Source organism: Ictidomys tridecemlineatus, chromosome 4 (assembly GCF_052094955.1).
Source record: "Ictidomys tridecemlineatus isolate mIctTri1 chromosome 4, mIctTri1.hap1, whole genome shotgun sequence".
Lineage (NCBI taxonomy): Eukaryota > Metazoa > Chordata > Mammalia > Rodentia > Sciuridae > Ictidomys > Ictidomys tridecemlineatus.
In genome coordinates, this window is record NC_135480.1 from 46,485,084 (window position 1) to 46,508,150 (window position 23,067).

General features: G+C 32.5%; 1 protein-coding gene across 30 annotated transcripts in view; it reads left to right on the forward strand.

Annotated features, from left to right (window-relative positions):
• The window catches only part of Sox6 (SRY-box transcription factor 6), a 580,734-nt gene that overhangs the window by 424,494 nt on the left and 133,173 nt on the right, over positions 1-23,067 (forward strand). The gene's annotated exons all lie outside the window — the stretch shown is intronic.

The window sequence follows — 23,067 nt, forward strand, 5'->3', positions numbered from 1 at the left end:
ATAAGTTTAATAATTTAATAATATTTATCATTGATATATTTATCTGCCAAGCACTAACCTAGTTTATCAATTTTCTTTAATTTTCATAAATATGCAACAATGTAAATTTTATCATTACCATTTGACAGATGAGAAAAATGAGGTAATCATCCAGTTGGTTATAGCTAGTTATCAAACTTAGATCTCTGTGACTTCAGAACCTATGATCTTTCTTCTATACCATGTTACCTCCTAGTTAAATGAAAGGGAAGAAATAAATAGCAGTGCCTAATTAGTATGAAGTGGGGACATAAATCAAAAGATATTAGTGCTCTTCCTACCTCTTTTCCTCTTCCCCTTTCTAATTCAGTTGAAAAGCCTTTAAGCAGGCCCAATTGAAAAAGGTAGCTGAGTTGGGTGGCAGCCTAGTAGGGATTGAGGGCCCTGTAAAAAGAGTGGCTTATCATGATTTCTCACTCAGTAAGAGTTCATGCCTAAAAGATAAAGGTTGTTGAATGAGGAAGTGTGAGGAAGTGGCTCAGCAGGATCAGAAGATGGATTGGTAACATATAGGAGGTAGAGACTAAATGTATATCTGTGTATGCAATATGAATGTATACATCCATACATACATGCACATCTACACATTTATATGTATGTATATGACTATATGTGTATATATGTATATACACATACAAATTATATACGTGTGTGTATATATATATATGATATTGTAACAAATATGGAATTAAAGAAGTGTTAGAAGTTTCAGCATGATTTCATGATTTTATATTTAACTACAGTAACAAAATTATCTACATTTATCTCTATATAAATGAACATAGGTGTAAATATGTGTGTATATAATATATACAGAAAAATATTTCTTGCTGCATCCACTGAGGAGTAAAGTATACCTATCTCATTGGGAATGTAAACACCTCACATCCAGATCTCATCTTGTGAGAAACGGAAAGGGAAAATACAGAATAAATCTGGAACATTCCTTTATTCCAGAAAGTGAGGAAGTGCCTAAAGAATTACAGGGACATAATACAAGGATAGAGAATCCAGCTTGAAAAGTAACCTGTGTCTATAGCTGGCAAAATTTAAGCATAATAATAGCTTTATCTCATTTAATAGGATAAGAATCCACAAACTATCTATCTATCTATTACATATATATGTGTAAATGACTAGTTGCAAAAGAGAAACCTATTCTTTATGATAGAGTGCCAACCAAGAAATATGCAAGAAAATATGGAAAGAAAATAATTTGGCAACCATCATAGTAATAGCAAATTCACATAAGAAACGCAAACGAGTGCTGGAATTATTGTGGGGAGGAGTTGGATAAAGAATGGTGTACTTACATAATCTCTTAAGTATCTCTCCACACAGTAATTAGGAAAATGCAAAGGGAGATTGTTTAACAGTATAGTGGAGAAATCTGTCAGATACCACATTACTCAGGTGACACAGTGATAGGATAAATTGATTTCAAATACTTCTGATGGGATGTAGTGAGAAAAGCAAAGCATCTCTTTCCATGATATGTCTGCCAAAAATATATAACTTGAATCTAATCATAAGGAAACATCAGAAAAACAAAATAAAACAAAATAATTTAGGGTCAGTATATAATGTCACTGCTTTGAAATCTTCCAATTTGCTTAGGTGGTAAAGACCAAGAATGACTGAGTAACTGTTACAGATTGAAGAGACATGGAAAAACACATGATCCTGGATTGGATCTTATTGCTATTGAAGACAATTGGGACAATTACAGTTAAGACAAAAAGACATCAGAATCAATTGATTCTAGTATACTGGCTTTGTCTCATTAGTAACTCTGTATCCTTCTCCTTTCTGAGGCTTTTTTTTTTTTTTTTTTAATCTACAAAACAGGAATATCCAATTGCATTGTGTTGTGTGGATTAATTGAGATAAAGTCTGAAAGTAGTATGTATTTACTGAATATATGGTCTTCAAAAGTAAAAGGTCAAGAAGTAATATAAGTAGTACGTATTAAAGAAGTCATAAGTCTCATTTCTTAAACTGCTTTGTTCCTAGAAACAAGTCTATATGTATAAAATCATGGAGAAGCCCTGAAAACAATTCCTGGTTTACAAATAGGTGTCTTGTAGCAAATGTAGAGAAATAATGTACTTTTGCTTAGTACTTAATTTTTTAGAAAATTTACACATCTGTTAAGTAGTTTCTTAATTCCTTCAGATACGAGGTATAAATTCATTCTCTCATTGATTAAGAAAATTGTGACCTGTTGGTTTTAAAGTAAGATAGTAGAAGAACCAGTATTTCAGTCTAAGCTTTTAATATTTAAGCATAGGACTCTTTTTTGGTTCGGTGTGGGGTACCAGGAATTGAACTGGGCACTCGGCCACTGAGCCACATCCCCAGCCTTATTGTGTATTTTATTTGAGACAGTGTCTCACTGAGTTGCTTAGTGCTCATCGTTGCTAAGGCTGGCTTTGAACTCAGGATCCTCCACCCTCAGCCACTGGGCTTACAGGCATGTGCCACTGCAAGCCTAGGCAAAAAGTCCCTGCAAGCGTAGGACTGTTTACTACCCAGTTTTTCTTAATCTTTTCAAACTCAAGTATCTTCTACACAAACAATAACACCTTACACAATTTGTTAATGTTGAAGAAATTGTAATTTAAGTTGATATTGTAACACAAACATTATTTTTATCTTCCAAGATACATATTCCAGAATATTTGGGAGTTTTCTCTAGGCAATGTGGAAATGAGAGCACAAAGCCAGTTTCTTCTAACACAATGCCAAGTGTTCTGCTTTGTTTTTTTTTTTTTTTTGATCAAAGACTTCATGGAGCCAGAATCACAAATATGTATTGATGAGTATTTGGCTATGTTATGAGGAACCTATATACTTATAAATAATATTTCACACTGTGTATAGCATCTCCAGGAAATTTTCAAGGGTCTTCTTACTTCCCTTTTCTCACTGTTCTTAACCCGGTTACAATGTGGCCGTCTTAAAACCTCAGTGTCATTAAGCTGTATGCCATATCGGTTTAGAGTAGGATTCTGGAGTCAGACTGCCTGGATTCAAAGCCTGGTCCTTCCACTTATTAGCTCCCTGATATTCAGGCAAGTTACTAAGCTTTTCTGTACCTCATCTATAAAATGGGGAAAATAACAGTACCTACCACATCTAGATGTCTTGAGAATTAAATGTGTTAATGAATGTAAAGCACTTAGGAAAGTGCCTGGCACACTGCAAATGTTATATCAGTGTAGCCTTTATTACTATTATTACTGTTGTCATTATTATCATCATCCATGTAATTACCATGGTGGCTCAAAGCAGTTTAATAACATGATAATGTTATTATAATGTCATAAGATTCAGATTAGCATCTGTCATTAGGTCTTCAGTCTGTCCTTATTTTTGTGTCTGATAAATAATTCCAAATCTCTATCATTAGCCTTCCTTGGATATTTTAGTGAAAATATTGGTCTTTCTGTTTCATAAGATCCTTCTTTAATAATTCTTCTTATAGAAAAACTTTCAGGAGAGACCCAGCTGTGCTCCTCTGAGCTTTTTCCCTCAAACTGACTTTTATAAACATGCTGTCATGATTCTCAAGTCACATAAACCCACTACCTCAAAGCTCATTCCCAGGAACACAAGAGTAGCAGTGGGATAGGTACACTCTTTCTCTCATGGCATAAATCTCTAGAGGGGGAGAACATGTGTAAGGATGAACACATACACACACACACACACACACACACACACACACACACACACACACACACACACCAATATTCTGAAACTTCTCCAAAGGAGGTTTTTGGGTTTTTTGTTTGTTTGTTTGTTTGTTTGTTTAAGATAGCATTGAATTAGGCCTTCATTGAACTATTTTGAAATGATCACACTTAAATTCAGTGACTAGCATCAACCATGTACTAAGTACTTTACATCATTTTCTTTACATGGCAGCCTATTTTAATAAGAATAAATTGAAATTTAAGCAATCTGTTATGTTCCTGGGTCTGACTGACATCTTTTGACTTAGTTCACTTATTCTAGGGCTTACTCTATCATACTATAACTGATGTTAAGTGTCTTCTCATATACTAAGTGGCCTGGTGTATTGTCCATTCAAATTTTTAAGAATGTTATTTATTTATTCATCATATTATTAAGTGTTAACAGTATTTTTTTTATATTTGAGATAGAAGCCCCCCCTTTTTTTTTGCAAATATCTTCTCTCTGTTTATAGTGTCCCTTTTTATTTGTGTCATTTAAAGATTAATGTTTGTAATTTTGGTGACACCCATCTTATCAAATTTTTTTCTTTTTTGGTTCAAGCTATGTTCTGTTTTAAAATATTTGCCTAATACAATATCATCATGATTTTCTCCTATATTTTCTTCTGAAGTTTTCTAGTTTTAACTTTTTTGTTTAGGTCTTAATCCATTTTGAGTTTTTATATAATGTAAGGTAAAGGGCAAAGCTTGGTTTTTCCAGATATCTACTTTGAGCAAAATCTGTTTGAAAGACTATCTTTTCCCCACTAAATTACCAGGCATCATTGTGAAAATCAATTCACCAAATAAATGTGGATCTACTTCTGGGCTGTCTATTCTATTCCACTGATTATGGAATAGAAATAAACACCACCTTAAATTAAGTAACATTGTAGTAAGTCTTGAAAGCTTCCTATGGTTCTCTAACTTTGTTCTGATTTTTCAAAGTTGTTTTGACTATTTTTTCCATGTAACATTTAGTATTAGCTTGATGCTTGCTTCCAAATCAAAATGCCCTGCTGCTGGAATTTTCTTTCTTTCTTTGCACTGGGGATCAAATCCAGGGCCTCACTCATGAGAAACAAAGTATTCTGCCACTGTGCTACATCTCAGATGTCTGGAATTTGGATTTGTATTGTGTTGAATCTATAGATAAAATTATGGAGAATTTTGCTTTTTTTAAAAAGTATTTATTTTTTAGTTGTACACAATGTCATCTTTATTTATTTATTTATTTTTATGTGGTGCTGAGGATCAAACCCAGGGCCTCACATGTGCTAGGTGAGCCCTCTACCACTGAGCCACAAACCCAGCCCCAGAATTTTGTTTTTTAACAATATTGCATCTTCCATTCCATGAATATTATACATTTATTTTAGTGTTTCAGAATTTTCCTTCATGGGTAAAATAAATTGCATAGATTTTAAGTATTCCACATGCTGTTTTGATATGCATATACACAATGAAATCATTACTACATTTAAGCAAATTAAAATACATTAAAGTAGATGAAACAGAATAAAACAATATAGAAAATGATAATACATCATAGCCTATTAAATTAATCTACCAATTACCTTCTATATTCACCTTTTCTAAGTGGTAATAGCACCTCAAATTTATTATTTTAACAATTTTTCAGTTTACAACACAATATTATTGACTATAGTTCTCATGCTGTACTTTATTCTTGCAATGTTTCATAAGTTTTCAGTATAGAGGTTTTGGATATTTTTGTTAAAATTTTCTAAGTATTTTATTTTCATTCTAATGTAAATGGAGATTAAATTTTTTTCTAGTTCTTTACTACTAGCATGTAGAAAGACAGCTGATTTTTGTTATTGACTTCATTTGTTGTGACTTAACTTACTTATTAGTTCTAGTTGCTTTATTTTTGATTCCTTTGGTTTTCTATGGTCATAATCATGTTTTCTGCAGAAAAAAGCAATCTTACTTCTTTCTTTTTACACTGTGTGCATTTTATCTCTTTTCTTTTGTCTGTTGCACTGCCTGAGAAATCTAGGACAATATTGAAAAGAAGTAGTCAGAGTAGACATTCTTGCCTGTTCTGATCTTGGGGAGAAAGCAGGACTTCTTTCTCCATTGATTATAATATTACTTGTAGGGTTTTCAAATATGCTTTTAATCAGATTAAGGAATTTCCTTTTCATTTCAGTTTGCTGAAAAAAATTTTAATCATGAGTGAGTTACAGATTTTTTTCAAATGTTTCTTCTGTATCTTTTAAAATAATTTTTGCTCTTTTATTTTATTATCATAAATTGTATTGATTGATTTTCAAATGTTAAACCAACCTTGCATTCCCAAAATAAACCCCACATAATTTATGGTGTATTGTCCTTTTCATATGTTGTTGTATCTGTTTAATCTGCCAGCTCTTATGCTTTTTAAAACTAGTACCCTGACAGTAAAATAACTCAACTTATATTTTGGTAAAAGCCATCTTTATAAAGTGCTGTATATTGCAAGGAATATGAAGAGAGAAATTACAATTCTATTTTCAGAATTCATGGTCTCATACATTTTTAAAAAGGGTAATACACGATTGATTTTAATGTATGTCACAGGCATGCAAACTTGTTGGTGGAGCAAATTGGGAAAAAAGAGGAAAAAAGGCAATTACCAGAGTCACTGTGTTATCAGGGTTGCCAGAATGTCTTTGTAGAAGAAGTGAGATTTGCCTTCATCCTCTGCTCATGATGTGAATTTGTTTAAGAAAACATATTTAGACTAAAGTTGAAAAAAGAAGGGGTATGTTTGTATTTAGGTTCTACCTGTAAAAAGATAAAAAGAAATATGGGAAATAAAAATGAAAATTCCTGAACTTGAGATAATAAAATCTAGTTCTAATTTAGCTGATTTTGACTAAGTATATCACCATGGGCAAGTCATGGTATCCCTATGTGCCTCTGTCAAGTGCAGTGGTTAAGCCTGAAGAGTAAGCAGTTCAGGATAAGGGAGAAGAGGGCATACATATATCTGAAAATGCTCATTGGAGCTTCTTGTTCATATGAAAACTACTGGATTACATAGTCCCTGAATCTTTTTCATCCCCCAAAATCTGATTTTATGAAATTAGTGAACATGGAAACAAAAAACTTGTTTTCAGCATTGGCTTTGTCATTCTTAAGTTTTGTGAGCTTGGCAAGTCACTTCTCTCTTAGCCTTATTAAATTCATGTTTAAAATAAAGGGATTGAAAAAAATGTCTTTCTAAAACCATTCTAGTTTTAAAGTCTATGATTCTAAAGTGTGTTAAATCTTTTTATTATACATAGGTGAATATGTCAAACACGGCAAAGAACTTATTGTGGTGAGATAATTATGGTTACATATTTTATGTAAATGTATTTAGTATTAGAATTATGGGAGATATAAACCAAGGCCACATTGTTAAAACCATTTCTAATTTTTAGGGAAATGTAAATTCTCTCTTGAGCATATGTTAATATGCTATCATTGTGTATTCTTTCCTCTAAACTTGTAATGCAAAAATCTAAGGCTTTTATGTTTTTCTAGAATATGGTTTTCCTTTATTATTTACAGTCTGTTTTAAGAAAGCTTCAAGGGATACAGGGCATTAGAGCACCACATCTTTAACTAGCTGGGACGTAATACATGATTTGAGTCCCCAATATTTTCTAACACTAAGGTTTGTTTATTAAAGAAACCCCATGCTGTGACTGAATCAGTCTAATAGAAGCCAAGTTTGAACTTGAACATTCAAATGTATGCCCATATATCTTGGGCATATATCATACATAATGATGTGGGGTCTAGACATCTTTCTGGGTTTGTTTATGTCTGTTATGGATTCCCCTCATTATCCATGCTGTTTAAGGGAGACCCCATGGATTTCAGCTAGTTTATGGCATACTTTCTATATTTTAAAACTAACTCAGAGTTCCAAGTGGCACATATGTTCTAACTTGGAAGATTATTTTCTCACTTTCCTGTTTTACGATGATGATTAAGGACATGTTTGAGAGTGGCTAACCATAATCCTTCTGGCTATGTTTCAAATATATTTTTGTAATCTTTGTGTTTATTATGCCACTCTTCCTAAAAATTTTTGACAAGTTTGAATTATAGCATCTGTTTTTCTGTTTCTAAAACCATATTGTGTACCATCTGTTGTTTCATTATCATTGATTATAACTCTTAGGACTTAATATAGGTAGGTAAAGACTTTAACCTTTATTTTCTACTGATTTTATAATTTATGTATATACATTATATTCAGAATGCTAGCTAGAGCTGAATATGTGTAACTGAAGAATAGACTTTAAATATAAAACCAAAATATTCTATTTCTAGTTACTATTATTAATCTGGAACAATAAATTCATTGTCACCTGATGAGCAGACTTCATTGTTATGATTATTAAAATCTCTCCCCTTAACATTTAAGTAATTAGGTATCTCTGTGCAGGACTCCTTGATTTTAAAGTAACTACTACTCATATTCTTCATGAGTTTTAAAGTTAAGTTTTATCAAGTAAAATAAATAAATTATCAGAATTTGCAAGGAATATCGAGAGAGGATGGAGTATCATTAGAATTTACCATTATGGGTATTTTTTTGAGGGGATAATATAGCACTTTTTATAAATATTCATCATGTTCTTAAGTCTAGAGATATTCAGTGATTAGGTGATTTTATGCCTGTTTATGCTGGCAGGAACAAAAGAAACTTTAAAAACTGAAAGCATAAACATAATTGAACTACCCACTTAAAAGAGAAATTGGAATAGATGTTTTCAGGGGAGAACATGCTTTCTGTGTAAAAGAGGCTAGTGTAACAAGAAGTCATCTATTCTTGATTTCTTTAGACAGCTATAGCTTTGTGCCTTGTCTAGTTTCTGTGTTTTAAGAGCTTGTTCTGTGTAGCAGAAATAATACAATAAATGGGTTTAACCACATTTGTCTCAGCTAGACAGTCTGCTTTGTCAGAGATTGCTGGTACAACATAAACAAATTATGTGTTTGTAGTGCTTTTCAATGAAAGCCTATCTAACAGAGCTGAGATTGTGTTTCAGCAGCTGTAGATTTAATCTCCTACCTGTCAGTTAAAACAGGCATTTCCTGAGCCAGATAAGGACTGGTTGTAGAGGAGGGAAGTACTCACAGCTGGACAAAGACCTATTGTTACTGGCCGATAATTTCTATGTAGATTCAACTCCTTATAGTAGTAGTGCAGTATTAAAGAGCTAACAATGATCTTTTTTATTGTTAAATCAAGGAGAGTTAAACAAAATAATAGATGGGCTTTTGTGGATCTAAGAAAAGTTCATAGCTTTCATTATCATGTTCTATATCATTGTGGGTGTGACAAAAAGGCTATAGACAATGATTATTCACAAATTAGTAATAATCCACTCAAAGTTAAAAAATTGAATCTTTGGATTGATACTGTACCATATGACTCATATACCATGAGTACTATTGCTTTGAGTTCTGAATATTCTGGAACAGAGGTAATATTAAACATCAGTCCTATAATATCCACATGTACACTTCTACACTTTTTCTTCTCCTGTTTCTTAATTTTCAGTAAAAAAAAAAAAAAAATTACAGTTGTCTCTAAAATTGGTGAGTAGAAGATAATGGAAATACAAGTAACTTCATTTGAATAAACTCTTTGCTTTTTCTTCTTCTTCCTTTGTGTGTATTTGAGGGATAGGGGGCAGGATTCTCTTTCTCTCTTTGTTTCACTTCTTATTCATAAAAATTTATAAGTTCATTGACCTGTCTGAAAATTGGTATACTTGATTTGGAAAAAAGTATCTATCTCTGTGTTTGTTTATTATATTATAGTGACTACCACCTCCTAAGTCAAGAATAACTAATGGTTGATGCACTAGTAGATTGTCCCTGTGTTTGTATTAACTGAGCAATCTAAATCCACAGTTTTTCAATTTTCAGTTTAAATTTAAATTTAAAATAATTCATAAGTTTAAAATTGAACATATGTATCTTGGTTAAAATTTGTATAATTAATTATTAATTAAAGTTTTATTGCAATTCTGTTTTGCAATGAGCATATTATATGCCATTTTGATTTTTACAAAATACTTGAAGGTAAGTATAACACTGGGTTTCAGAGTTCACATTTGTTGAAGTGTAAAGGACTAACTGGGCAGTAATTGAGTCAAAATTATAGATATACTAACAGTGTTTATTTTTTAAAAAAGAAAACCACAAAAATCCACTGTATGCTTGCTCATTTGCTTTTTCCCTCTCTTTCTTCTTTAGTGTTCCTGTCATATTTTAAAAAAATTTCTTATACAGTTTTTTCCTTTCTTTGCAGAACGTCTTGTTAGGATTAAGACATATCTGTTTAGTTATATATTTTTTTTGGAGGTACTGGGAATTGAACCCCAAAGCCTACTAGAAAAACTTTACCATTGATCTATGTTCCCAACATATAATATATATATATATCACAAAGGATTGGTTAAGATATTATATTGGACCTACTTACAAATATAAGACATGTAATACCTCAATTCTTTGCCCATTAAGAATTATCATCAAAGGTAATGAAATAATGGTGTATTTTAATGTGTTTGTGTGTATACCCATACATATATATTAAAATAAATATAAAATATATATTAAAATAGAGAATAAAAGAACATAAGAATTTCTTGGTATGATTTCTTAGTTTTAGAACATGTAAAAGATTTGACATATTCATTTTTCATTGTGAATTTTGGTTATTTTTTTTTCTTGACCTTAAGTAGACTAGTACTTTTCCATTTCTTTTTGGGATTAAGTTTCTATTTCTTTTCAGCTATGAATGCACTGAATTGTTTAGTTATTAGTTTCTTTGAGTCATTAATAACTGATACTAACCTACACTATTATTCTTTATAATAGCAGAATATCTTAAGAGATGAATTACTGTAGCATGCGACTCTATAGTATAAATTTCATATGGAAATATCACATTAGTCTTAACTAATGAAATGAAAAGTAAGAGTTTTATTTAACCAGTATTTTAGCTAGTTTGTATACATTAAATTTTCTGTTTTGTAAACTTTACTATTGATTTTTCCCTTAGAAAGGCTAGTAGATAAATTATTCTTAATATTCATATATTTTTCATGCAAATATTGAATTAAGAATCTGAATTTTAAGTTTCTGTTAGTAAGCTTCTCTGCTGTCTAAAATTTTAATAAAAGACATAATGTTTGGGGAAAAGAGTTAAAGATGTAGCTGTTTCTAACCAGATTCCATTTCTGATATCCTTCTCCCTTATAGGCATTAATTTAGTACAAGTGCTGTGCTTCTGTTTCATATGGAAGCATGGATGAATCATATTCCAGTCAATCAATCAATCACATATTTACTGTTTTACTGGCATATTTGGAAGTACATTAAGGTTCTGTCTGCAAGATGTTTTCCTCCTACTTTTGCAGAGAGGATATGTAAGATGGAAATAGGGCCAACATTTTCCCCACTTTTGGACTGTTGAGGTAATTTCTAAACTGATGTTTACTTTCATTCTTGCCCTGTGACAGTTTTCCTCACAGCAACCAGAGTCATCTTTATAAACGTAAATTAGGTGTTATGCCACTACTCTGTCTTAAAACCCTCCAGTGGCTTTCTATCATACTTAGAATAAAATTCAAATTCCTGTGCTATGTTGCCAGTCCTCCACCTCTCATACTCAATTTCATTACATTATTTTTCTTTCTAGCACCAATTATCATCTAGTGCTGATTACATACATACATATATATGCATACCATATATGTATTTGTTCATGGGTGTATGTATATGTACACACACACATAATGCATTCACTTGTATGTTATCTGTCTTCTGTAGCAGATAGTGGTGGGGGATATTGTTTATTGTATCCTGTTACCTAGAATGGTGTCAATATTAAAATAAACGTTTGTTTAATAAGTGAATTAATGCATCCACATGGGGAAACCATTAAATAATTCAACACAACATGTGCAATGCATATTTTGACAGAGGAAAAGGAATTCATATTTCAGAAATTTTCATAGTAGAGTTGAATTGGTATGAAACCTTGAAAGACAGGTCAGGTCTGGGAAGGTAAAAAGGAAAGGAAAGATTCTTTTGTATGGCAAGTGAGAAAAGTGGCATGAACAAAGATTAGAGGCTATTAAAACAAGAAAAGAAAGATCGTGGTAAAGAGTAGTAAGTCAGGGACTGGAGAAGTTCACTGAAATCTTCCATTGGAGGGTCTTTAATGACGGCCCAGGTGAGGGAGTTTGGAGTTCACCTTCTTTAATAGGAACATTTCTTTATTGTAAATAAGATATTAATATAGTACTAGGTAAAAGTACAAAAATAAAGAAAATCACTTTTTCAAAATTAGCATGTTAGCTTACTCTTAACAATCATCACCAGTGTTGATTTGCTTGTTTATTGAGTTTGGGTAGCAGAGGTAGCAGAGTCTGTGTGAATATGTGTGTAGGTGTATATATAATGTGCATATTAGGGGTGAGGCCAGTAGTTACAGATTCAAAATAACATTAAGTGCATGTCATTATTTTTTTTGCTTAAAAAATCTAAAGTGTGATAAAGATTGAAAACCTAAAGGTACATACTGTTTATGTTTTTACTCAGTATTCATTTTTTATGAAAATACCCCCAAATCCAGTCACATATATAGGTACCATCTTTCACTGATACTTCCAAAGACATCATCTTCCCAGGGCTGAGCCCCAGCTGTCAGTAACTTAGACACTTCATTCTTGTTCTTTTCAGTTTCCATGGTATGGTTCTTAGGCCTTGCTTAAGATGAACCTGCTTCTGCCTGCCATGATAGCTGATGCTTAAATGTTTTTTTTCTGGCATTCATTCTATGTTGAATAACAATCGCACTGTGATATAACAAACATTATTATAATTAGCCATAATAATATTTTTTAGTTGTAAGTGGACATAATACTATTTATTTATTTGTTTATTTATTTATTTTTTCCATGGTGCTGAGGATTGAACCCAATGCCTTACCCATGCTAGGTGAGCACTATACCACTGACCCATGACCCTAGCCCTATTATTATTTTTGAAAATTATATTCCTAGATGTTTTGGTGAGAACACCTTACCCAATTCTGTCAGTAGGGCTATAATTGATGATGATGAAATTTTTAAAGAGGCTTAGAGGCATCTCTAAAATTATAATATAGAGGCATTTAAACAGATATAATGGGAGTGTTCAATCATTTTAAAAAAACTTGAAATAAATAAAGTCAATTGTTAAGTTTTCTTACCAACAAGTAGACTTCAAAGTTAGTCATGGCATAGTCAAAAGAAAAGATCACTCTGACGAAATAGATTTGGAGCGATTTTATATTTCTGTGCCTCAATTTGAGACTTGTAAGTGATGAAAGGACTTTGACTTGATTCAGTAGATTAAAAAATCATCAGAATTGTTATAGCTTAGTTTTTAAATAAGAGAATAAAAGTTTTTAAAGAATTCATGTTTGAATTCTCAAATATTTGTTGAGACCCTACTCTGTGCAAGGCCTTTTACCGTGCTCTAGGGATATACAAAGTCCCTGCCTTTAGGTTACTGGTGCATAATTTTAACAAGACCTATAGTTTAAAATGTAAACCTGCATTTCTGGATGAGGAATTTAATAATTGAACTCTGGTCATTGCTAACAGAATAAGCTTGTATAAAATACTTCAGGGGTAAAAGCCAGATTGCCTTCATTACAGGTCAAAAGTTTATGAAAGGTTTATATCTGGATTTGGTTCTTGCAAAGAAAGGAATGCCACATTCTTTACAAATGTTAACATATTTATATAGCATTTATACAGAATTTGAAAAAAATTAATTTTCATCTTGGCAAAACACTTTGATCATTTTGTATTTAATAGGGTTTTCATTTAAGAACAACAATCATTAGTCTCTAATATGTTTCATACTTTTCTGAAAATAAGACAGGGTGGAATAAGAAACATTCATCTTCACTAGTCTTTGGAAATATCCAAAGTAATTGACTAGCTCAGTCTTCTGTGATGGCCTGGTGACCACTAACTGTGACTATTTGCATAATAGTCAACTCTTCACTTCTGTAGTGATAACTGTTTGTATCTGATTAAAATTAAGACTGTTTTAGTTCTCTTGACTTTTCCAGAAGTTGCAAAAATTGAGATTTGCTGTTCTGCTTTAACCAAACAAATGCACACATGGGGATAACAATATGCTGAGTTTATGCAGATTTTACAGCACGAATCTGAATAAAATACCCACTAATAGATCCTTAAGGAGTAATAAACACACATGAATTTTCCTTAGTTGCACTTTAAAGTGATTTTAACATACTACTAGACCTTAACAATAATATTTAATTGACAAGATTATGCATTTGTATGGATTGAAAAGGTGGTAGATATCTAATTCCAAATGAATCATAAATTTTACTTTTGCATAACATGTTTTATTAATTTCTTTATGGCCAGGATATTCTATTTCCCACCCAGTGAGAGTTTCTTAAAACATAGTAAGAAAATTTAAACACATTTAATTAACATTCGTTATCCTTTTTAGAAAGTAATATGACTTATGTCTTCATGAATACTCTCAACAATTTTTAGGGTATGAACTATATAAAGACTATGGAATTATAACTAACAGAATTTTTGCCATAATATGATTTTTTTTCTTAAGCTAATCTTGCCTTTCTCATATTGACCTTATTCTAAAGTAAGCTGACAAACTGCATGATTTATACTAGTATGTCAGTAAAAACAACCTAGTACCACTACCAGATATAATAAGGTTTAGATTTCTCTAAGGCATCTTTATATTTCTAATGTCTACCATAGTACCAGTCACATAGCGATAGGTGCTCAGTAAGTGACTTTTGAAGAGTTGCTGTAAGACAGGCACTTCTTCTTTCTATTAAGGAATAACATTTCCTGGAACTCTAAGAGGTCATATCTGTCTCACTCTCTTCATTTCATGGAGGAAGGGAAAATAAGTATGAGATTATAGGAATCAAGATTATGTCAGTGTTAAGTCCATATTTTTTTTCATTCCTTGAAAATTCAATATTTAAATAGAACATGTGCAAATTAATGAATGATAAAGTAATGATGTTTGACTACTAATGATCCTGGTAGATTAATGAGATGTTTGTCCATTTAAAAAATACAAATAGAGCAAATGATGCAGTATGCTAAGAATATAGAAATAAATATTAACACAAAGGAAAAGATTGGCTTTTTCAGGTCTGACATTCCTCTCTGGCTATATATCTAAAGATTTTTAAAACATGTGCCATTGACTTGATCAAGTCACTGTGTGCTTACTCTCAAAGATGGTTTCTCTCCTGTAAGCAAGGAAGGGAGCTAAAAGTGCTAGACAGTGTAGTGGATTTTAAATAGCTGTCTTAAAGACTGACATAGCAAATAGATTTATTTTACTCTTGGTGGTGCGAGTGGGGACATTTCGAAGCTAGTGACAAGATGTCTTTTTTATTTCTTCTGTAAATAGTTTGGATATTTTGTGAAGTGTATTTAATAGCCTAAATTAGTAAGGAGAAGTAAACTTTTGGAACTGATATTTTTCTTTAATTAACTTTATTGAACAATAATATACAGAAAAATGCACAACCAAGAGTAAATTTAGATATTCATTAATGTTCTCAGTAAAGCAAGTGACTTTGAAGGACCAAAGTTTGAGTTTTCAAAAGAATACTTTTAAACTGCAATATATTATACTTATTTTATTTTTTTCCAAGGGTCTTCTTTACCCTTTAGTGTGAATTTTGAAGAGTGCTATAGTAAGTATCCCAAATTGTAGAAGACATTGCATATTAAAGATGAATGGATGATAAATGGTGGTATAAAGGTGTATTAAGAATTGTATGCAAAAAATAAGAGAGCTAATGTATAACTGCATAATTTGGTGTGAACATACTTTATATACAGAGTTATAAAAATTGTGCTGTGAATGGATAATTATGAATGTAATGCACTCCACTATTGTCATGTATGTAAGAAATAAATAAAAGGAAGAAAGAAAAAAATTTAAAAAGATGAATGGTTAAAAATCATAACAAAATGTTTTGTGTATTATCCTGTTAGCACCTGAGAAAGGAAAGAAGGGTGGAGAGAGGGAAGGAGAGAGAATAGGAGAGAAGAAGAAAGAAGGAAAGGAGACATCCTACCAATGACAAAGAAAGAAAGAAACAAGGGATTCTTTTCTGGATGCCGTTATATTATTCATATAATATGTATCCCTTGGATGCTGGTGGAAAACATCTGAGAAGATAGGACTCAATTCTCAAGAAAATGTATATCCTGGACTTGTTCCTGATGGAATTTTAGTTTGATTATTCTCCTACTGGAGCCAGCTAGATTCTTTTAGAAACAGAATTTCTATACTTCATGGGTGTAAGAGCCAGAGATTTGCTAAATAAGAAATATGAAAAACCAACAAGGTTATGTTGTGATGTACTTAAAAGACATTTTTAAGTTCTCGTCTTAAATGAGAATTATTACTGCCCAACACCTCAAGCAGTTGCATTAACAATACTACCTTATGGAAATTTTTGATCAGAAGACCAGTTCTTAGGTTCCTGATGGTTTGTTTCCAACCATTTACCAATTATTACAAAATGCCTCCTATCTTCTTATTTGTATGATAAGAGGAATGGGGCAGATAGAAATATAAATGGCACTAGCCATTCAGGAAACTCAGTTTACTGGTGAAAGATAATTAGTGAATTAAAGCAGTAATGTAATTTAAGGCCTTGTGTGCTTCAGACTATTTTTAACCAAGAGAAGTTCAGTATATTGACTACTGCATTCATTATGCTTTCTAAGGAAGGGCAGAGCAGAGTCAACACGTTAGATTTTACAACAATAACAAAAGTTTGAAGCTTCAAGTATTCTATAAAGATAAGAATTTATCCTATCAAATGAGACTGTTTTGTTCTCAACTTTGCAGAATTAGCTGAGGTCCATGTACTGACCTGACCTATGCTTTGGGACAGGAAGAAGATACCTCTCTGATCTTTTCATGGAAGGTTTCTAGGGACTTATTTCTTGTGCTGTCTGCTACAGCTTTGACAATGGTAACACAGTGCAAATGACTCAGCTATTCTTTGCAATAAAATTATGGTTGTTAAGGAAATTGAGCCTTCTCCCCTGTTTCTAGTTGTCTGCAGAACCCATATCATGTCTCTCTCTTTTCTCTCTCTCTCTCTGGATTGTTCTTCCTTGATCTCTGTATTTTCTATCTCTGTCTCCCTTTCCCTTTTTATTGTGATGTTCACACATCAGAAACATTCCTTCTGACATTTTAAAGGTGGTTTCACCAATTAAAGCACATGAGAAATGATTTTTGAGAAATAAAGCATTTAAAAAAACTCTTACTTGCCTACTGCCTTTATCTCAGTAACAGACATTAATATGCCCATGATTTTCAATATAAATGCTTATTGCCTATCGCTAAAAGAAGTTAAATAATTTTCATGAAAGAGAAAATGAGCCCCCCTGAGTGTCACTCTGTTTGCATATTAGCACGTAGCCAGGTCCCTGCCAAGTTGCTCTCTGACTGACTGCTGCAGATGCTCTTTCTCAAGTATTCTGAGTCATATCTTTAGTGCAAGTCTTCAGGGACAAACAATAGCACCTGTTCCTCACAAGATATCAGGCCAGTTAGCCCATTCATGTATCTTTAATGAAGCTCTGGGGCAGATGGCAAAAAATGGCATCTTCAACAACTTAGCACAGAGAAAACAAAGGGGATAAGTGTTGATGCAACAATGCTGTTTTACGAATTAGAAGAGACAGAACCTAAATGTTTCACATGCATCTGCTGCCGTCTTGATTCTCTGAGAGAAGAGAGGAATTAAAATTTCTGGACATGTAGCCTATTTGATCACGGATATGTTCCCCACAATCTCCAAAGGGGGGACACTTTGGTCAGGGACTGTGGAAGCTTAGAATTAATGGACAGTTGTGCTTTGGGTATTTCCTCCTTTCATGATGCACTAAGTTCCACCCATGATGAGGTTCCTGGTTTCTCATTAGTCATTCAGCACCCAGCCAATTAGTGCTTACTTCCAAAACAGTAAAAAACAAAGCAGTTTTCATGCTGAGATATATTTTGGCTACATTGTTTTTTACTCTTTGTACTAACAAAATCAGTTTTATCCCTTTACTTATAAGATAATTAAGTAATCTCTGAATTCGTGCATAGGGAAAGTTATACTTTTAAGAAAAAAGATGCTACTTGAAATTTTGATAACTTCTTGAAAAAGACATGTGGAGACTAGTTACTCTTTGATGGAGTGAAGGGAATTCTATTATTTTTCATTCTTAAGTAAAATACTTTTTTAAGGTTGCTGTTTCTAACGTTACTACCTTTCTGGCGTGTCGCCAAATGGGAAAATAGGATTATGAGAAGGAGGAGGAAAGGCAGGATTACATTTTTCAGAGCAGGGTGGAGCTTCCTCTATCTTTAAAATTCTTTGTCTGCCCTAAACACTGGCACACAGTGCAGTGATCAGAATTCACAGCTTTCATAAGGGGAGAATATTTTGGATAATTATATGATCATTCCACTTTCCTTGTCTACTTACCTAGCTCTTGCTTTTTATTTTCTGTCCCACATTTGACCAATAGTTTTTACAGTAAGTACAATAAATGGAAAAGTTATGAGAGGGGGAAATAATTGCCTTAACTCATACTTTCCACTCCTATCACTTGCACTGAACCATACAAGTAGTGGGAAACATTCAGAGACCCTCATTACCCTTACTAATATTTTAAGACATGGTATCTTTAACACACTGGGGGAATCTGAATAATATTTTTGGATTGTATTAATGTCAATATCTTGGTTCTGATATTATAGTATGGTTTTGCATGATGCAACCATTGGCGATAACTGGGTCAAGAGTACATATGATTTCACTGTATTGTTTAATATAATCTACAATTATATTTATAAATCTGTCAGTTATCACAAAGAATTGCTTTTCTCACCTCATTTAATTTTTTTTAAAAATATTTTTAGTTGTAGATGGACACAATATTTTTATTTTATTTGTTTATATATATGTGATGCTGAGGATCAAATCCAGGACCTCATACATGTGAGGCAAGCGCTCTGCCACTGAGCCACAACCCCAGTCCCTCCTCACCTCATTTAAATCTGTTTAGCAAAAGATGACGTCATGTTTCATATAATTGGTATTTATATGTATAAAATTTTCAGAAAAAAATGCAAAATTTGACCTTGACTTTGATGTGGACTTAAATCCTGGATCCAACACTTTTTAGTTGATGAAGTTACTTAACCTCTTATGGTTTTTCTCTTCCTCATTAAATGAATTTTTTATTTCTCAGTAAATATGCCTATTTTAATAGATAGGACTTTATAAATCACTTTACTAGTGATGAACATATAGGAAATACTGAAAATTATTAGCTGCTGTGGTTTTTTTATTATCTCCATAATCAATATTAATACATCCATAATTAGAGTTAAAAGAGGAGCTTTTCATCATCTTTTCTCAGGTTAACTAGTTGCTAGATATTCTGTTGTCTTTAATAAAGGGCACTTTGACTTTTCACAATATTGTTTTATTTAAAATAAGTTAGGGACAATTTTATCATTTAAAACTAAATGATCATTACTAATGAATATATTGTAATAAGCAATTGGAATTAATGGCAGTAAATATTGAGAACAAGTGTGTTCTGGGTAAAAATAAGAGAGAGGAAGGACTTTTTTTTTTTTAAATTGGACAACACTCAACCCCATAACTGTTTCCAACAATACACCTCTGATACAAAATTACTGGATATCTCCAGATTTTCTCTGCTGAAACAGTGTATACAAGTGATTTATTCTTTTCAATCACTGAAGTCCATGTTATATGATGGGTAAAGCACTGATAGGGTGATTAGCAATTTTGAACTCTAGATCAGCTTTGTTATAGGATGTGTAGCCTTAGCTTATACTTTTTTAAAAATCTTCTCTAGCCATCTACTTCCATATTTATGTTTTGTTAAGTGTGGACTAGATTAGTGATTCTCAAAGAATGGTCCCTGGGCCAGCAGTACCAACTTTAATTGGGAACTTGTTAGAAATGTAGATGTACACTCTAGAGCCTCACTTTAGATTTGCTGATTCAGAGTCCCTGAGGGAGGGGCCAAACACTTGTGGGTTTTGTTTGGGTTTTGTTTTTGTTGTTTTACAAGCTCAGCAGTTGATTCCAATGTCCACTGCAATTTGAGAATCACTGCTCTTAATAAAGCTTTAGTTAAAACTTTGGATTAGTTAAAACCCACTTTTGGAGTTTCTGATTCAATGAGTATGATGTGGAGCCTGATAATTTGCTTTTTAAAAACGTACCATAGTTGCCAATGTTGCTGTTTAGGTACTACACTTTGAGAACTATAAGGTTGAATCATCTTTTTTTTTTAATTTTTAAATTTGTTTTAATTAGTTATACATGACAGTAGAATTCATTATGCACTTTGATATATCATATATAGATGGGATATAATTTCTCATTTTTCTGAGTGTACATGATGCAGAATCATATTGGTCATGTAGTCACATATATACATACAGTAATAATGTCTGTTTCATTCTACTATCTTTCCTATCCCCACATGCCTTCCTCTCCCCTCCCCTCCCATCACTTCCCTCTACCTAATCTAAGGTAACACTGTTCTTCCCTAATGCTCCCCCTATTGTGATCTAGCATCCATATATTAGAGAAAACATTTTTCCTTTGATTTTATGGGATTGGCTTATTTTGCTTAGCATGATATTCTCCAAACTATTTACTGGCAAATGTCATAATTTCACTATTATTTAAAACTGAGTAATAGTCCATTGAGTATATATACCACATTTTCTTTACCAATTCATCTATTGAGGGACACCTAGGTTGATTTCCTAGTCTAGCTATTGTGACTTGAACTGCTATAAACATTGATGTGGCTGTGTCCCTGTAGTGTGCTGATTTTAAGTTCTTTGGATATAAACCAAGGAGTGGGATAATTGGGTCAAATGGTTGTTCCATTCCCAATTTTCCGAAGAATCCCCATACTGCTTTTCATAGTACAGTATGAGTGTACATACCTTTTTCACTACATCCTCACCAATATTTATTGTTGGCTGTGTTCCTGATGATTGCCATTCTGACAGGAGTGAGATGAAATCTTAGAGTAGTTTTGATTTGCATTTCTTTAATTGCTATAGATGTTGAACACTTTTTTATATATTTGTTGATCAATTGTATTTCTTCTTCTGTGAAGTGTCTGTTCAGTTCCTTAGACCATTTATAGATTGGGTTATTTGGTTTTTTTTTTTTTTTTTTTTTAGATCTTCTCTTAAGTTCTATTCCTATTCTATGATTCTGTCATTACTGTTGCTTTCTAGTTGTCTCCTTTTTAACTGTGTTTCTCAACTTATTGAAATAGCCTCTGGATAATAGCATACGTTTTTAACATATCCTACTTTGTAAAGTATGATGGACAGAAAGTAACCTCCTTAAATTCTTCCAGTTTATGTTAATATAAAACATTTACAATTCTTTGGCATTAAAATGACCATAGATAATTTATTTAGTTATCTCATGGACATAGACAATTGAAGTTTGGTTCATAATTGTCATTTACCCCCTTACACTCTCTTATCATCTCAAGAACTTGGGTAATCAATGTGAAAATGTGAAAAAAATTTCATTCTAAGATGCTGTTTAAGGAATAGCACTAAAAATTCTTGAATAATTTATTAGTAGAAATTTCTTCTTTGTATTAAACTTTCCCCAAATATCTTCCATTTGAACCTAGTTCTGTCCTTGGTAATCATGTAGTCTTAATCTGATCCTTCTTCCACACATCATTTCTTCAAATATTTAAAAATAACCTGATATCATTTCTGTCACAAGATAAGTATCCCCAATTTCTTCAGCTATTTCTCAAAACCCCTAATAGTTAATGTAATGACTTAATAAATGTTCATTAAATGAAAGAAGGAAAGAATAAACAGAGATGATGCTCGGATTTCTTGCTTCTCTTCTCTATAGCACAAGGCACCTGCCCTATGTTCTAGGTATGTGCTAAATCTATATTTCTAGAGAAGAATGAAATGATTTCCTCTGATGTATTCTTGTACTGAATGATGGTCACCCACAAACATACCATGTTTGTTTTCTGGCATAAAACAGTGCATTCATCTGTCACATTTCAGGTTTGTATTAGGTTACAACAAACTGGAGTTGAACAGCAAGTTGAGTGCATTTCTTCAGGGTTAAAGGCAAGACGTGGACACTAGGGGATCAGCTTCAATTTAAGCAGGTTAAGTTTGTACTCTTATGTACAAAACTTGGGCTTACCTCAGCTAAAATGTAAGAAATAGCTGCTCAAAGCTAGTTTCTTTCACGCCCCACTGGCAAGGTAGTAATTGCACAAAGACCTTTTTATTATAAGTTGATTTTCCTGAGAAATGAATTCAGAAAAATACTGTAAAGTGTTTATTTTTTGCTTGCCCTTTATTAACCCACATCTTAGGGCTTTCCCTAGAGAAAAACTGTTGGTAAATGAAACCTCTTAGACCCACATATTTTTGCACTATGTTCCTGGTTGTGGAGGGAACAGGGACAGGACACGGCAAGTCAGTGCTATTTAAGCAGGGTCATCAACCAGTATATGGAATTTTGCCTAAAGAGAAGATTTAGGAATTTAGACAGGGGAAGGGTTTGGGACTGGTTAAATTACTGGTAAAGGTTTATTTCTTAAGATAAAGTGCAGCCCTTTTCTAGTAAAGAGGCCAAAGACCCTGTTTGAGCTAATAGATCACTTCTTTTGGTACATTACAGTTTTGATCTTTAAATGAGAAAAGTCCTATAGTCCAACCCAAAATCATGTCCCCAAAGCCAGGATAAAACCTTCCTGTTTTGCTATCCTGGAATCAGGGCAGCATGCATAGAGTAAAGAAGAAAACTAGGAAATTAAAATGTAATTTCCACAAGCATGATTCTGTCATAGCTCTTATTTTCTTTATATGGTATACAAATACTGATATAGAGTAAAGATTTTCTATTTTGCATTTTTGTGCTCTTTGATACATTTATTGAGGTCAAATGAAATTTGATATAGTAGGATTTATTATGAAATGCTCTCTGAATACAACTCCATAATTACTGAGCTACATGGTAGTGCATAAAGCTGTAAAACTGCTTAGCCAGACAAGCAATTTATATGTTACATCGAGGTGTGTATGGCAAAGAATATTA